The sequence below is a fragment of the Delphinus delphis genome, chromosome 4 (assembly GCF_949987515.2).
Source record: "Delphinus delphis chromosome 4, mDelDel1.2, whole genome shotgun sequence".
NCBI classification, from domain to species: Eukaryota; Metazoa; Chordata; class Mammalia; order Artiodactyla; family Delphinidae; genus Delphinus; species Delphinus delphis.
This window is the reverse complement of record NC_082686.1, coordinates 134,705,827-134,720,897: the sequence shown is the minus strand read 5'-3', so window position 1 is coordinate 134,720,897 and position 15,071 is coordinate 134,705,827. Positions and strand designations below refer to the sequence as shown.

General features: G+C 43.3%; 1 protein-coding gene across 3 annotated transcripts in view; it reads left to right on the top strand.

Annotated features, from left to right (window-relative positions):
• Positions 1–15,071, top strand: part of TBC1D5 (TBC1 domain family member 5) — a 538,071-nt gene that overhangs the window by 396,606 nt on the left and 126,394 nt on the right. The gene's annotated exons all lie outside the window — the stretch shown is intronic.

Genomic DNA, 15,071 nt, shown 5'->3' with positions numbered 1-15,071 from the left:
TCAATATGAAGTCCAAGTTATTTAAGTTTGCTTATTTAAACCCATAACAGTGGATGAGATTTCCTAAAAATAGGATGACTATATATTAAGTATTTAAGGGGCACTGCCCCTGTCCTCAGGAAGTTTACCAACTAGTAGGAAAGACTGACATCATTAATTTCAAACTGACGTGTCTGGAACTGTGGCTGAGGCATGGATGGGCAGCATGAAAGTTTACAGCAGGGGCACCGAGCTCCCCTCCGGGCAGGCTGTGTGACTAGAGAAAACGCTATAGATGTTGGCGAGCGAAATAAGGGATCTGCGTTCCAGGCAGAAGGAACAGCATGAGCAAAGAAGCTATGGAGGAAGAGTCAGCTTAATGGGGGTGCTGTATGTGTGTTTCTGCGACCGTCTGGTATCCTGAGGGTGCAAAGGGAGAGTGACTAGCAGGTTATGAGGCTGAAGGAGTCAAGAGAATTAGATCGTGATGAGAGTCCTTATCCTGGAGGTGACAGGAAACTGCTGAAAGGTTCAGAGCAGCAGTGTGGGCAGTGTTAGGTCACTCTGTCAGCCGTGTGGAAATAGACTTGAAGCAGACAAGACTGGAGCAAGGACATCAGATAAAAAGTTATGACCATAGTCCAAGGGAAAAACAGTGGATTGAAGAAATCTTCAGAACTGAAGTCAGCATGTCTTGGGGATTAAATCGAATAGGTGAGAGAGAACAGGAAGTTCTCCCTCATGAGCCCTGGCTTGGAGAGCTGAGTAATCTGTACGACTTGGAGAGGAAAGAGAAGGATTAGCAGGTTTGGGGAATGGGTATGATTGAGTTTGGGCCATGCTGAATTTGAGATGTCTGTGAGAGATCAGTACCTGAAGATTGGAAAATAAAACTGTCAGTGTCAAGGCTACAGATTTATTTTTGCAAATGGTGAATAGGTGCGTGTCCCTTAAAGCCGCAACAGTGGATGTGATCTTCCAAGAATAGAGGGACCATACATCCCAGTTTATATGGAACAGTCTCATTTTACACTTGCTAATCAAGAGTAATAGTTATTCATACTGCCTTCTTTCACTCTCAGAGGCATCCCATAGAGATCATAAGAATTATATGGTAAGTCTAGCTAAGGTGGGTGCTTACAGAAAGAGAAAGTGGCAAAGGTATTTAATATCAGTATTTAAGAGGCACCAGAGAAGGAAGAGCTTGTGTTGAAACCTCACAAAGCTGTTATATGAGCGAGGGAAGTAACAGGGGTCAGGAGTGCTGAGGTACAGTAAGGTAAGGCTGGAAGGGTCCACCTGTGGAGGGACAGTCGTTGGAGACCTTACCGAAGTGGATTCAGTGGACTGGGGGAGCAGAAGCTGGATTATGGTAGGTTGAAGGATAACTGGACAGCTCAGAACTACAATAGCCTTTTCTACAGTTTTTGTTGTTATTTTATATACACATTACATTTTCAACAAAAAGTCAACTAAATAAAAAAGAAAGAATGCAGAGAGAGCATGTGCAGAGTAATCTTTAAAGAAAGTCAACAGGGAAGGAAAGAAGAAAGATGTAACTAGAGGTCGGTGTGGGGACCAGGAAGGTTTGATGGCTGCCTGTAGAGGGAAACAGGGCACCTGGAGGTGGGAGAGCTGCGGAGAATTTCTTTCTTAGACCAGAGTCTGAGCTCCTCCTTCAAGGGTCAGTGCTAGTTTTTCCCTCCTGTTCTGTGAGTAGGATTTATGAAAAGTTGAATTTTCCTGTTTTTCTGAAGTTTTTACCGTTTATGATTTGTTCTTCACACCCACTCTTCTACCCGCCAGTGAGAGACAGAATTTTGTCTCTCTTGGTTTGCCTACTGTATCCCAGCATCTAGAACAGGGCCCAGTGCATAGTAATCCTCCTGACACATATTTTTTGAGTGAAATAATTGAAGAAACAAGGGCCTAGACTAGGCAGTGGCGTGAGGTCGGGAGTCCTGTGGAAGGAGGCACCAGGCAGGTTTCAGAAGTAGACTGGTTTCTAGGAGAAGGTGCCTGATAAAGGACGAGGCGAGACTGTCTGCTGTGAATGGGGCAGGGCAGGGCTTGAGGGGAGTGACTGGGAAGCGCTGGGGAGGTGGCTGCCCAAGACCTAGCATGAGCCCGCGAGCTGTTGAATAGCCTGCAGAGACATGTGGGCAGTGGCACCCAGTGACGCTCACCGGGCAAGACCCAAAAAGGCAGAGAGCGATTCAGGCTTCAATTGAGGCCCACATCCGGCTGAAAGGAGGCAGGAGGTGGGGGGCGTTGAGTACATCTTAAGAGAGAGGTTCAAGATGTGTAGGGAGAGAAGTGTGGCCAGGAAGAGACTGCTGCAAAATCAGAGTATCAGGGGATTTACAGGGAGCATGCGAGAGCTGAAAGCATCAGAGGTTGTGGTCAAACGAGAGGACGTGGAGCAGTTCTCGGTGTGACCAGGGTGGTCAAAGTCAGTAAAGGGGGGAAGGAAGTCACTGAGGAGATCAAGGGATTGGGAAGGAGCTGGGCTTTTTGTTTGGTCCTCGCTGTTGTGGCCTCTCCCGTTGCAGAGCACAGGCTCTGGACGCGCAGGCTCAGCGGCCATGGCTCACGGGCCCAGCCACTCTGCGGCATGTGGGATCCTCCCGGACCAGGGCACGAACCTGTGCCCTCCTGCATCAGCAGGCAGAGTCTCAACCACTGCACCACCAGGGAAGCGCAGTCACCTTATTTTTGTTAAAGGAGGCAAGAATATACAATGGAGAAAAGACAGCCGCTTCAATAAGTGGTGCTGGGAAAACTGGACAGCTACATGGAAAAGAATGAAATTAGGACACTCCCTAACACCATACACAAAAATAAACCCAAAATGGATTAAAGACCTAAATGTAAGGCCAGACACTAGAAAACTCTTTAGAGGAAAACATAGGCAGAACACTCCATGACATAAATCACAGCAAGATCCTTTTGACCCACCTCCTACAGAAATGGAAATTAAAAAAAATAATAAACAAATGGGACCTAATGAAACTTAAAAGCTTTTGCACAGCAAAGGAAACCATAAACAAGATGAAAAGACAACCCTCAGAATGGGAGAAAATATTTGCAAATGAAGCAACTGACAAAGGATTAATCTCCAAAATTTACAAGGAGCTCATGCAGCTCAATATCAAAAAAAACAACCCAATCCAAAAATGGGCAGAAGACCTAAATAGACATTTCTCCAAAGAAGATATACAGATTGCCAACAAACACATGAAAGGATGCTCAACATCATTAATCATTAGAGAAATGCAAATCAAAACCACAATGAGGCATCATCTGACACCAGTTAGAACGACCATCATCAAAAAATCTAGAAACAGTAAATGCTGGAGAGGGTGTGGAGAAAAGGGAACCCTCTTGCACTGTTGGTGGGAGTGTAAACTGATACAGCCACTATGGAGAACAGTATGGAGGTTCCTTAAAAAACAAAATAGAACTACCATATGACCCAGCAGTCCCACTACTGGGCATATACCCTGAGAAAACCATAATTCATAAAGAGTCATGTACCACAACGTTCACTGCAGCTCTATTTACAATAGTCAGGACATGGAAGCAACCTAAGTTCCATCGACAGATGAATGGATAAAGCAGATGTGGCACATATATACAATGGAATATTACTCAGCCATAAAAAAAAATGAAATTGAGTTATTTGTAGTGAGGTGGATGGACCTAGAGTCTGTCATACAGAGTGAAGTCAGAAATAAAAAAACAAATACCGTATGCTAACACATATATATGGAATCTAAAGATAAAAAGAAAATGGTCATGAAGAACCTAGGGGCTGGACAGGAATAAAGATGCAGACCTACTAGAGAATGGACTTGAGGACATGGGGAGGGGGAAGGGTAAGCTGGGACAAAGTGAGAGAGTGGCATGGACATATATACACTACCAAACGTAAAATAGATAGCTAGTGGGAAGCAGCCGCATAGCACAGGGAGATCAGCTCGGTGCTTTGTGACCACCTATAGGGGTGGGATAGGGAGGGTGGGAGGGAGGGAGACGCAAGAGGGAAGAGATATGGGGATATATGTATATGTATAGATGATTCACTTTGTTATAAAGCAGAAACTAACACACCATTATAAAGCAATTATACTCCAATAAAGATGTTAAAAAAAAGAAAAAGATTACATGCAAAAATAAAGGTTAGGAGATAAGGAAATATAATCCTATTATACTCCTATAGTATAATATAATCGTATTATTACTCCTGTAATAGTTTAAAATCGCGCTGCTCTTCTCACACTTTTTTTAGTGACTGACTTCATACTGTAAGTCACTCATGTGGTCCCCTCCTTCCCCTGGCCTTACCTACCTAAATCTTGCTCCTGTTTTCACACCTCGGGCAAAGTAGCTTCCCGCCCCCACCCAAACTTCCCTGATTAGTCTAGCCCTCATTGACCTCTCGCTTTTACAGTCCTATAAGGTTTTAATCAATGCTACTCAACGTAGCACTTAATTACACTCAGTCTTATATTGTTCTTTCCTGTGAGTGTGTGCCTCATTTTCTCAACTAGACTGTCAGCTCCTCAGGACCAGGGCCGATGTTACAGTTCTTCCTGGCCCCTCAAAGCATTTGAAGCGTCCTCTCGTTAGTATTGGGGGTGATCTCAGACAGAAGGGCGTTCTAGAGACCTGGGGTGAGGGCATGGATTCGTGTGCCATCATTGCTGAGAGGACAGGTACCAGAAGCTGTTTTCAACGTGGCTTTTGTAAAGAAAGCATTGTCTACTTTTAAATTAAGTATCTCAATTTTTTGCTTCTTTTATTTATTTAAATTTTTATTTTGTTTTTTACTAGTATCAAAGAAAAACATTTTCTCTAATTTACAACGTAAAATACCTTTTATTTGTCTTGTAAATTGTATTAATAGCTAAAACACTATAATCAAATCCATTTAACAGTAGATTTTCCTAACCATCTCGCAAATGTTTATTGTCTCTTTTAATTGACTTTTCTTTCTGAACACTTTGTAAATGGAAAAGTTTCTTTCGGGCACTTCTGTCCACTTCCTGCCTTGTTTTTTCAGCAGCATCAACATGGCGCTGCACTGTAATTTTCCTAGGTTTTCTGTAGGGGTCTCCTTAGTCATTTCTCAGCCTGGCCTGGTATGGCAGTTCTGTCCTCTTTGTGGTTTAAAACATTGCTCCTTTTTATTTCATTTTAGATCTCCCCTTACTCCTCAGCCATTATCTGTCTATCTGCCAGTATTTCCATCTGTCCCACCCCGGAATTTCTGTTTCTCTATTTTCTCGTTAAGAGCATGTTCAACATTATCCTGATGTCAAAATGCAGTTAATTTCAACGATAAATTGAATGTATCTGTCTTGTCTGGAAAAGCTTTACCCAACCTCAGGGACTAGGAATAAAGACTCTCCCAAATCACACAGTGATGTGCCACAGAGTTTATATCTAAGCACAAACGGGGAGTCTTATTTTTGAAGGAATGTTTAAACAGTTCCTGACTGCCAGCTCTCTTTCCTCTCAGACATTAAATATTGTCAGTTATTTTTATGACCATCTCAGATGTAGATATTAATATACCCTTTGGGTTACACGTGTACCATTTATATTACTTTATGTTTTTAGCCTGATGTACCAGAATAGCACGTTGTCTTTTTTTTTTTAATGTTTAGATTTTTTTTTAATAAAGCAGGCTATTTTTTGGAGAATTTCTGGCTCACAGGAAAATTGAGTGGAAAGTATAGAGAACTTTCCATCTGCCTCCACGCCCACATACACACTGCCCACTGTACTATCAGCATCCCCCACCACGGCAGTCCATTCGTTACAGTAGATGAACCTACACTGACACAGCATCATCACCCAAGTCCATGGTTTACTTTATTTATTTTTAACATCCTTATTGGAGTATAATTGCTTTACAATGGTGTGTTAGTTTCTGCTTTATAACAAAGTGAATCAGTTATACATATACATATGTTCCCATATCTCTTCTCTCTTGCGTCTCCCTCCCATGGTTTACTTTACAGTTCACTCTTGGTGTTAGACATTCTGTGGGCTTGGACAAACGTATAATGACGTGTATCCACCCCTATATATCGTACAGAGTCATTTCCCTGCCCTAAAAATCCTCTGTGCTCCGCCTGTTCATCCCTCCCTCCCCTCTAACCCGTGACGACCACTGACCTTTTTATTGTCTACATAGTTTTTTCCAGATTTTTTCTCCATAATTTCTCCATAGATTTTTCCAGTTTTTCTCCATAATTTTCCAGATTGAAATATAGTTGAATCATACAGTATGTAGTCTTTTCAGATTAGCTTCTTTCACTTAGTAATATGGCATCTAAGTTTTCTACATGTCTTTCAGGTCTTGATAGCTCATTTCTGTTTAGCACAGAATACTATTCCATGGTCTGGATGTGCCACAGTTTATCCACTCACCTACTGAAGGACACCTTGGTTGCTTCTGATTTTTGTCAGCTATGAATAAGGCCACTGTAAATATCAGTGTGCAGGTTTTTGTGTACAGGACATAAATTTTCATCTCATTTGGGTAAGTACCAAGGAGCGCGACTGACTGCTGGATCGTATGGGAAACGTCAGGAGCTCAGCTGAGCTGGGCGCGAGAGAGAGCCGAGCTTCTAGGTGTCGGAGTAGCCAATTAAAGCAACAAGTCAAAAGTGGAAGAGTTAAGCCTTTAGTCACTTACTGTGGTGGTATAATAAGCAGGGGTCAAAACCTGGAGAAAACGCCAAAGCCTGTGTTCCATTTTCACCCACGGAACGGCACACTGGTTGAGGGCCAGGTGATCAGCACAGATGTGCCGTCTTCTCACTGTTGAGGGAGCCCTGAGCGAAAAAGTCTGGCAGTCTATGAACCTTAGATGGTGGTGGTGTCAGAGGGCGGGACGTGAGCAGAAAGGCGAGGGGTGGAAGAGTACTGGCTACTAAGTCACACGAGGGAAGGCGTCTTCACGGTTTCCTCCGCCTGCCTCCACCTGACAAGGACCACTGCCCAAGGCCTCAGATAAAGAGATGTACAAACGAAGGCACCGGGGCTTGGAATACAAGTATGTGGAAGATCATGCCCGATGAGTTGGCCTGAGATCTTGACTGCAGCTCCTTCCAGAGGGTGCAAGGTGCTGGCTGTGCACCAAGTCCGGAGTGGGAAGGGCAGTTCTCCCCTGTGAGGCCTGTCAGGGAAAGCCTTTGGTATTAGGCTTCTTCAAAGAAAAAAAACCAGTAGAATATAGAAGAGAGAGAAAGAGAAGAGGAGATTTCTTATAGGATTCAGCTCACACAGTTCTGGAGGCCTGGAAGCCCCACAGTTGGCTGTCTGTAAGCTGGGAACCAGGAAAGCCAGTGGCATAATTCAGTCCAAGTCTGAAGGCCTGAGAACCAGGGGGCCGATGGTGTAAGTCCCAGAATCCAAAGGCCTGAGAACCGGGAACTCCAATATCCAGGACATCGTAGCCCAAAGAGAGAGAGAATTCACCCTTCCTTGGCCTTTTTGTTCCCTTTGGGCTCCCAGCGGATTGGGCGATGCCCACTTATTGACAAGGATGGATCTCTTCACTCAAGTCTACCGAATCCAGTGCTCATCTCTTCCAGTCGCACACTCACAGACACACCCAGGAATCATGTTTACCGGCTATCTGGGCATCCTTTAGGCTGGTCGAGTTGAAAACATAAAATTAATTATCATACCTTTCTAATTGCCTATGGTCAGGCCTGAAAAATCACACACAACTGCCTTTCCGTATGGCTGTACCACTCTGCGTTCCCACCAGCAATGACTGAAATTTCTTGTTGCTCCACATCGACACCAGCCTTGGTGGTGTCAGTGTTTTGGATTTTGCCCCTTCTACTGTCTCATATTGTCTTTTTAATGTCTATTTTTTGCCTCAAAAGAATTTTAATTTATACAACTCTAGAAGTAGAGATATGAAAAGAGAATTAATTTCCTGCTGAAATTCTGTTCCATGTTCAAAGTTAATAGTTGATACCCCACCCTGGCCTTCTGTAAAGGGGAAGAAGTGGCTTATCTCCTGTACCGTAATCTTACCCTTCCACACACTTACTCCCATTCCACAGTTTTCTGTTGCCCTGGAAAGCAATATGACAGATGGATTCAGGAACCCCAGGATAACTTCTATGGGCAAAAGCCAGCAAAATTACATGCGTCACTGGAATTTTACCCAGGAATACTCAAGCTTCCATGTCCATGTGTTGCTGCCAAAGGAGAACGTGAAGAGTCCTGCAGGGTGACTGGGGCCATTCTGTCTGAGGCACAGAGAAAGGAAGGTGGTGATCTTTGCTTCCTGACTACTTATTTCCTCATTTCTCCACCCAATTGCCTCCCCACCTAGATTCTTCTTTCCCTTCAATCCACCTGCCCAGGGGTTCAGTAGAAATGTCATTAAAGTGATGAGGATATCAGATATGAGATGTTATGTTAAGGTCCTGCATTTACCTCCATTGCTCCTAAAACCCCATTGAAATAGCATCAACCCATAGGACACAGAGAATTAGGAAGGAGACAATTAGGGTAGTTCTGGAAGCAGGAAAACAGATGGGTGAGTGATAACTGACTTATCAGATCCAAGAAAGCTAAATACAAAATTGATAATGGAGAAAGCCAGGAAATAACCCATAGAATTCCTAAAAGTGTAGAAGTTGGCAGTGTTGGGTACTTCTGGAAATTGGTAGGGCGAGGGAAGGAGTTAAGACTAAAATATGAGAACTGGTTGAAAGTCTATTTAAGAAGCAGTTACACCCAGACCTCCAACTGTACCTTCAGGATTTTTCCTCTGCGGACGGTAAAGTGGAGGGTCTTTGAACCTGGGTCTCAGGAAATTTCAGTGACTGTTGAACCGCCAGTCTTCTTTCTCAGGACGTCGAAGCTAGACTGTCTCCCTCCGGGAAGAGTTTGGGAGAGTCTTCTCTGAGGGAATCTAGTCAGCACAAGAGAAAAGGCTTGGAGTGGCCCAAGCGTGACCTATGTCAACCCCCAGCATTCACAAACCCACCTAGCTATGCGCACACAGCTGTCTTCAAGATGCCTTTCTACTGCCCCACTCCTCCACACGAGCAGGTAGCCCCAAACCACCACAGGATTGAGGAGAGCGTCGACATGAAAACAGAGATCTAAACAAGCAGCCAGGAGGAAAGCAACTTGGAGGCCACAGAGACTGTGCAGGGAGGAGAAAACTTCTCAGAGAGCTGGGAAATACATTATTCAAAGGGAAAAGTGTAATTGAAAAATAAAGTATCATGGAAATAGGTGGCTGGAATATAAAATTGAAGAAGTGTCCCAGAAAGAAGCACATGAAGCCGTGAGAAAGCAAGAAAGAAAATTAGAGGACCAGGCCGGGAAGTCCAACATCTAACTATCATGATTTCTTATAAAAAAAAAAAAAAAAAAAAAAGAAGAAGAAAAGGAGGGACGGAGGGGGGAAGGAAGGAATAAGAAACAAAATAAACAAAGTAAAAAAACGGGAGGGAGAAAATCATCAAAGAAACAAAGAGAAATTTCTAGTTCAACAAAGGCACATGAGTTTCTAAATTGAAAGGGCCTGTTATGTATGAAAACAGATGCAAACCAAGGTATTTATCATCAATCTACAGAACAATGTGGGGGAAGAGAAGAGAAAACAGATCACAGAAAGGATTAGGAATTGGAACGGTTTGAGACTTTTCAACTGGAAGCCAGGAAACTCTGGAACAATGCTCCCAAGAATCTCAGGGAAAAGTATTTCCAACCTAGAATTCGGTACCTAACCAGGCTATTAATTAATGTCAAAATAAAATCTTTCAAACAGAGAAGTTTTCAAAAAATTTTTGTCCTGAGCATAAAGCTTTTGGAGAGATGGCCTCCACCAAAATGAGGGAGAAAAGCAAGAAAGAAGCAGGTAGGTACTCTAGGAAATAAGGATACAACACGTGCAAGAGGTAAAGGACATCCTCAGGGTGAGGGAGCAGGCCAGAGGCCTCATGAGCAATTTCCTAAAAAAAAAGGAAATTGACAAAACATCTAAATGTTTTAAAAGTATTAAGGGGAGATTTATATGACTAGGGGAGCATTTAAGATTAAATTACTGTTAAAAATATACACAGCAAAGCAAATGAAAAAGCAGGCAGTTATAAATTCCAGGAAAGGAACGAGGCTATACAAGAAAGAGTAGTCATGATATACTGTGTTGTTCAGCTGTGATAACATTTGCCTGGTTATAAAAATGAAAACTCGAGAAGTTATTCTAACCAAAATTTTGATACAACTTCATGTGGGAGAGACGAAGAGTGACGTGGAGGTGGGTGGAGGGTTGAGTTTCAGTGCTGGGGTGTGGTCGTATATGGCAAATTGTACACATATTATACGTGCTTACTGGCTTTTTTTTTTAACATGTTAGAGATGGTAGTTGTTCTCAGTCCATCTTGTTACCTTGAGAAGGTATATCTAAATGTGAAATAAATAATTTGACTAGTGTTTCACTTCAAAATGTTCCAGTTGTAAGTATAGTTAACTCTGACTCAGACATAAGCTAATGGTCCCGTTGCTTTAAACTTTCTCAAAACAATCATGTCTCTGGTTATCTTTACTGAGCTCATTTTGTTTGTTACTACTGGAGAAATTTATTTATTTTATTTTTTTATTTATTTTTAACATCTTTATTGGAGTATAATTGCTCTACAATGGTGTGTTAGTTTCTGCTTTTTTTTTTTTTTTTTTTTTTTTTTTTGCGGTACGCGGGCCTCTCACTGCTGTGGCCTCTCCCGTTGCGGAGCACAGGCTCCGGACACGCAGGCTTAGCGGCCATGGCTCACGGACCCAGCCGCTCCGCGGCATGTGGGATCTTCCCGGACCGGGGCACAAACCCGTGTCCCCTGCATCGGCAGGCGGACTCTCAACCACTGCGCCACCAGGGAAGCCCCTAGTTTCTGCTTTATAACACAGTGAATCATCTACACATATACCTATATCCCCGTATCTCCTCCCTCTTGCGTCTCCCTCCCCCCCACCCTCCCTATCCCACCCCTCTAGGTGGTCACACAGCACCGAGCTGATGTCCCTGTGCTATGGCGGCTGCTTCCCACTAGCTATCTATTTTACGTTTGGTAGTGTATATATGTCCATACCACTCTCTCACTTCGTCCCAGCTTACCCTTCCCCTCCCCGTGTCCTCAAGTCCATTCTCTAGTAGGTCTGTGTCTTTATTCCCATCTTGCCCCTAGGTTTTTCATGACCTTTTTTTTTTTTTAGATCCCATATATATGTGTTAGCATACGGTATTGGTTTGGAGAGACTATTTAAACCAACTCCCTTAGACCACTCCAGAACAGTTTAGGCCCTTTAAAGCAGGGCCCCCCAACCCCTGGGTACGGGTCTGCCGCCTGTTAGGAGCAGGAGGTGAGCGGCAGGGGAGCGAGCGAAGCCTCATCTGCTGCCCCCCCATCGCCCCCCATCACCCCCCCATTGCCCCCCATCGCCCCGCATCTCTCCCCATCGCCCCCCATCGCCCCCTAATTGCTCCCCATCGCCCCCCATCGCTCCCCATCGCCCCCCATCGCTCGCAGTACCGCCCGAACCATCCCTCCCCAACCCCCGCCCCCCATCCGTGGAAAAATTGTCTTCCACAAAACCGGTCCCTGGTGCCAGAAAATTTGGGGACCGCTGATTTAAAGGTAGAGGCAGCAAAGTCAGCTCTGCTTCAGGTGGTGGGAGTGCTATTTATTTAGCAAGAGTCAAGCAAGATGGGGAAGCACATGACCTCACTTCCGTGCCGTTCTTACAGAATCCCTACAGATAGAGTAAATGCTTTTTATAAATGAGAGAAATAAGGTTTAGTGAAGCTAAGCAGCTTGAGTAAATTCACACCCACAGTAAATGACTAGCCAGCCTTCTGATCTAGATCTAATCTAGATCATCTGATTTCAGATTCCATAGGTTTTCCTAAACCCGCTCACCTTTGTCTTAACCTTCCCTGAATAAGCACTTCGGAGTGTGGCTTTAGTACTTTGTTTTTAAAGCATGTACAGCCTTGTGTGCATCCTTGTGTGCAAGAGTTAACACCTGTCCTTCTGAAACTATTCCAAAAAACTGCAGAGGAAGGAACACTTCCAAGCTCCTTGTATGAGGCCACCATCACCCTGATACCAAAACCAGACAAAGATTCCACAAAAATAGAAAATTACAGGCCAATATCACTGATGAACATGGACGCAAAAATCCTCAACAAAATACTAGCAAACCAAATCCAACAGTACCTTAAAAGGACCAGACACCATGATCAAGAGGGGTTTTTCCCAGGGATACAAGGATTTTTCAATATCTTCAAATTAATCAGTGTGATACATCACATTAACAAACTGAAGAATAAAAACCATATGATCTTCTCAATAAAGCATATACATCCTTGATTTCAAATGTAGGTAGATAGCAAAACTCAGTCTTTTTTTAGTCTTTCACTTTTTTTTCCTTGTGTCACTGCCCTGCTCTGATAGAATAAACACTGGAGAAGGAACAGTGTTGTGGATTAGTTTTGCAAGTTCAAGAAAAATTTGCTGCAAAGATCATAACTAAATTCTTCTCCTATCAGATTCCTACCATTTTATTTTTAAAATAGCTCGTCTTCTCTTTCGAGTACGCTAAAGTGGACACAGTTATTCAAAAGGGACGCAGTACTGGCACATGTAATTGCAAATGAAAAGTACAAGTTTTCATTAAGAAATTCGAGGTGGAAATACAAGTTTTCATTAAGAAATCAGAGATGGCATTATCAGAAGGCAGGGGGCAAGAGGAAGGTGAAAGCTTACCTCTACCCAGTTAGGTTTTCCTCTGAGATTCTTTCACAAAATGATTGAGAGATAAACAGGCAAGTTGATTAACATGTATACCTCACGCACATACGGGAGATACCCAGGGGAAAATGAGCGACCCTCAAAGAGATGGCTTTAGATTTCAGGATTAAACACCACCTCAATAGAGAAAGGGGAGGGGTGTTGTAGGCCTCTTAGGGGAGAGTAAATGATTTTTAGGAAAGATGAATGGACCCTGAGAAGAATAGATGCACGGTATCTTTGTGACAAAGTTTGGCTGGAGGGATTTATGACAGTTGAGTTCCTTTTGGAGCACTTAGGGAGTTAAAGATAAGCAGAGTTCAGAGAAAACCTCTCCAGCTCAAAATAGTCAATATACCAAAGGGGCATATTTGGAGGTGGCGCGTCCTGAGCCCCTGTAGCCAGACTTCAGGGTGCCACGTTCTGCTACCTTTCACAGCTCAGACTCATTCGCCATCATGTCCCTAGTGCTACTGCCTGGCACAGGATTTTGTAGATGCTCAGCAAACGTACATGATATTCAGTGACTGGAGGGATGGATTGATGGATGGGTGGATGGATGGATAGATGGATGGATAGGAGAAAGAACGTTAGCTCCTTCGTTTGTTATGCAAGTAGAATATTAATATGTTATTTAGCTTCCCTTATTTTGTAAAATGTATTTTATTTGTATTTGTAAAATGTATTTTACAGCTTCCTATAGCTTCAAAAGTTTTTTCAAGTTGTAATAACATAGGATTGTCGCTCTGGTCCCTCCAAATACATGCCTACCTATGTCAGGCTGCTTTACACACTGGGTTAATCTGATCTTCCAAGCTACTGAAAACTACTACACAAGAGCCCTAACGTTAAATGACTTTCCTGTTTGCAGTGATTATTTGCATCCATTATGTCACTTGCTTTTCAAAACAATGGCCTTTCAAAACAAAGCCCTGACCCTGCCGCTAGACTTCTGAATGTCAAATCTTGGTCTACCACCAAATCACTGTGTGATCTGGGCAAATGATTTAATCCCTCCAAGGGTTAGTTTTCACATCTGTAAAACGGGATAATAATAATTGTACCCTGTGATAAGATCGTCATAGAAGTTAAATGAGATATGCCGGTAACGTTCTTGGTATGGGGCCTGGCCTGGTCTCGGAAAGACTTCCACAATTCGTTATCATCCTAGAGGCAGTAGTAGTAGTAACAACTGCTTGTTGTTACGTGTCTGCTCTCTGTACTTTCATTTTCTCCAGGGTGAGGATTGTGTTTTGTTCATCTCCACCTCGCCTCCTAACGTAGGGCCTGTCATGGATTAGGTACTCACAAATGATTATTGGAATGAATGAGGTAGGCAGGTAAATTTTTTTTTAATCGTAAAGTTGTTTTCCAAATGACTGAACTTCAGCTCTGAGAGGTTACTCCCAACCGGTTTTGAGCGGCTGCTATAAATCAGTCACTTAGATTATGTCATTGAGTCTCCAGGCGACTTTATGAAACGTTTTCAAGTGGCGTCCCAGGATGAAAGCCCACATCTTTTTCTTTCTTTTTTTTTTTTTTTTTTTTTTTGCGGTACGCGGGCCTCTCGCTGTTGTGGCCTCTCCCGTTGCGGAGCACAGGCTCCGGACGCGCAAGCTCAGCGGCCATGGCTCACGGGCCCAGCCACTCTGCGGCATGTGGGATCTTCCCAGACCAGGGCACGAACCCGTGTCCCCTGCATCGGCAGGCAGACTCTCAACCACTGCGCCACCAGGGAAGCCCCAAAGCCCACATCTTTGAATCCCGAGCCCAGAACCATTTCCACTAAACTCTCCTGCCTGTCTTACAAAATATACAAGAATTCTTCCTGGGTCAGTTACTAATAGATAACCATTATAGCATTTGGGAAAATAACTTTATGAGTTAGGAAATGAATTGATTATCTAAGTTTTATTTATTTGTTAGATCGCAAAGAAAACTGGACGTGAAAATGTTATACTATTCTCAGTACCCTAGGTTTTTGAATTCTAGAGTAAAAAAGACAACAGGCAACTGAATGTGAATATGATAAAATGAACAAATAAGAAAAGAGGAGTCTGAACAGATAAAGAAAGGGTAGGATAAGTGAGTACTTCACAAATGAAAGCAGATGTATGAAATTACAAGCTGTCAGATAAGCAAAGGAAATGAAAATGATAAAGTGGTTCCTTACATAGATTATAATTATTCATTTTGCCCAGTCCTGTCCCCTTTCTCCATAATGTTCATGGGAAGGGGGATGTTCCCAGCAGAAGA